The sequence below is a fragment of the Nothobranchius furzeri genome, chromosome 13 (assembly GCF_043380555.1).
Source record: "Nothobranchius furzeri strain GRZ-AD chromosome 13, NfurGRZ-RIMD1, whole genome shotgun sequence".
NCBI classification, from domain to species: domain Eukaryota; kingdom Metazoa; phylum Chordata; class Actinopteri; order Cyprinodontiformes; family Nothobranchiidae; genus Nothobranchius; species Nothobranchius furzeri.
In genome coordinates this window covers 9,963,084-9,966,003 of record NC_091753.1, presented here as the reverse complement: position 1 = coordinate 9,966,003, position 2,920 = coordinate 9,963,084, and the positions used below count along the sequence as shown (strand labels likewise).

The window sequence follows — 2,920 nt, the reverse complement described above, 5'->3', positions numbered from 1 at the left end:
TAAGGGGGTCAAACCATGTCGCAAAGGTCACCGGATCTGGTGTCACTTTAAAGAATTAGTCCAGTTACACATCGGTGGGCTTATAACTTGGCTTCTGAATGTCCTAGAGCGGTCAGGTTTGTTTTAGTGTACTCCAATCAACAGCCCCTACAACCACAAAAAGGAATGGAGTCATTAGCACTTATGGTTTTTAAATGGCACCCAGAATTATGTTGCACGAAGCACAATTTCACATCATTCTGGGTTCATTTGTGTGAAAACAAGGTCCAATCAGGCTGAAACGTTACAGGAAGGTAGAATCTACTGAGTTGTAAGTGATCTGAACGTTTCATGATGATAGCACTTTCCTAAGGGGATCAAACGATGTCCCAAAGATCACCGGATCTGGTGTCAATTTAAAGGAGACATAACATGAAAAACCCACTTTTTTATCCATTAACACGGGGTGTTTCACATTTTAAGCGTCTAAGTGAGCAAAAAGGCTTATATTATTCACTGGAGTTGCTATTTAGATATTTAATAATTAAGTTTTGGGCATATTTGTCCACCCGTTCAGTTTTTACATTATCTATTACATCAGTAATTAATTTAGTGAGGATAACTACCAAATATGGTAATGGCCCTCGGCTAAACACAGAGCCAATCCGCCATTTTTTCTTCTCGCTAAGATTTTTTGTAGTCCTATTGGAAAAATGCAAAATGTCTGGTTATTTTAGCCACACACAGCTCAAAACTGTTCCTCGTTTTAAGGAAGGGTGGTGTGGCAGTATTTAAACCCAGGAGCTGATGACACTACTGCTAAAAAAACACAGAAGAAAAAGTAGTGTGTTTGCGTTTGTTTGTGTGTGTGTTTGTGCGTGCGCACGCGCGCGCGTGGTTCGTTCGTTCTGTCTCCAGGCTAGTGGCTAAGTACTGAGGGCTTCATCTATCTAAAAGGAGTTATTTCCATCTGAATTTGGCAGCACCGGGACACAGCAGCAGAGCGGTAAGCTTCATATCACTCTAAAATGTCGACAAACTTTACTTTAGATTTACGGGCATTAGCAGCACTAAAGCGTTAGCATCCGGCTTGCTATCGCTAGCACAGTATGCTAGTAAAGTTAGCACCCAGATTAATGTGGATTTGGCTGATTTTCGTGGAATAAAACGTGATTTCTGATCAACGCCTTCTTTTACACCAGATGATAACCTCCCACTGATTGTAACAGCAGAGAGCCTGTGTGTTATTCTACATGAGTGTGATGTAATCTTAGCATCCAGTAAATAAAGTCCCATATCAGCTAAAATGCAGCGTGACAAAGTCATTAAAATGCGTCAACACAGTGGATTTAATAGAGTTTTAAAGAACGATCTCTAAGTGAAGTGAGGTTAGTTTTTTGTCTCACTGCAGATATAAAAACTAACTCTGCATCAGTCAGACGCAGCAAAGCTCACCGTCTGTATGAGCGTGAGCGTCGGAAAGCTGATAAAATTGGCTGTAAAATAATTAAAACAAAGTAAAAATGTTCCTTTGCTTTTTAGAGTCCACATCCAGAAGACTGGAGCCGTGTTTCACTGACAGGCTGTCAGACTAACGCCCTGATGAGCTCAGCTGGGACAAACTGGTCTGATGTTTAGGTAAGTGAAGATCTGCTTCTCCAAGTCCTTGAGATGCTAGTAAAAAATAATTTAGCCAGCTTGCTAATGTTAATTTTCTTCTCCTCTAAGGAACACAGAACGTTCAGATGTTGGCGTTTCACGTCACCTACTGAGGAAGGAGACCCACCAGTAAAGAGACGGTCTGGACCAGACCAAAGTGAGTGATGACACACCTCAGCCACCCTCATCATTAAGAACACCTCACCCCCTGAATCACTCCGTCTGATGACAGCAGAGTGATTTATTTGATGTTTTACTTGTTTAGTCTGTTTAGAAATTATTGAATTACATTATTTTCTGTAATCGACCATCTGATCTGGACGTGTACAGAATAACTTTCCCCAAGTTCAGCAGCAGCTGGCCTACAAAAACAGCTGCAGCATGTAGTAAGTCTGTCTGCACTGCTCTCTAATGAGCTTCCTTTCATAAGGAATCATTTGTATAATTTTAGTGTCACTATTTTATTACATTTGTAGGAAAATATGAAGTCACTGCAGCAAAGTGAACTTGTGAACAAACACAAACGTGACTATAAACATGAAAGCTAAAGAAACAACTTTCCTAAAGCTGCTTGTAAACAAAATATGTCATTAAAGTTATTGTCTATCATTGCAGAATATGGCGATGACATCATGGAACTGGTCTTTGGAAAAGTTTTCCCTGAACCAACTCCGTTTCTAGATGAGGTAGAGAAGATCTGCATCTCACCAACTCTCTGATCTCAGTATTCAGACAACGGAGGTCTCCCACTGTTGTCCAGGACCAGTTTGAAGCCCACATACTGCCCCTCCCTCATCATCAGGAAACATCAATCCGTATCCTGAGGACAACAGAAGACGGCAGGAGGACAGGAACTCTGAGACCTAGACACCACCAGCACCGAGACACAAAGCACCTGTGTGCACAACGCCTGTTTTAACTACTAAAGCCTGTTTATTATATTGTTCTACTTATTTGCTGTGAGGTTAATACTTAGAAAATTTGTATATTAATGTAAACAATAAAAAAAATCACTGATTGTATGCTTTCTTTTAGATGTAATGGTCCAAACTCAGCCTTGTAGACATTTATTGCATCCTGTAGGTAAATACACAGAACAGGCTCAGGTCCAGGATGACCCAGCATGCTCTTCTTCCATTCTGGCTGTTAGGGATTGTATCAATAACTCAATGCCTACTGATGTTTTCACCTAACAGTATTTATTTAGAATGCAGTTAAGATTTAACTATATTTGTTAGCAAAGCAGACTGATCTTGGGAATTTCACTGCAGCACTGATGTCC

The 2,920-nt window shown here is 40.5% G+C and overlaps 1 long non-coding RNA gene across 1 annotated transcript; it reads left to right on the top strand.

Moving 5' to 3' along the window:
- Window positions 1-863: 863 nt before the first annotated feature.
- On the top strand, window positions 864-2,386 carry LOC139062457 (uncharacterized). Its single transcript, XR_011515991.1, has 4 exons — window positions 864-985; window positions 1,522-1,617; window positions 1,708-1,795; window positions 2,254-2,386. It is a non-coding gene; the product is annotated as an uncharacterized lncRNA (long non-coding RNA).
- Window positions 2,387-2,920: the final 534 nt, after the last annotated feature.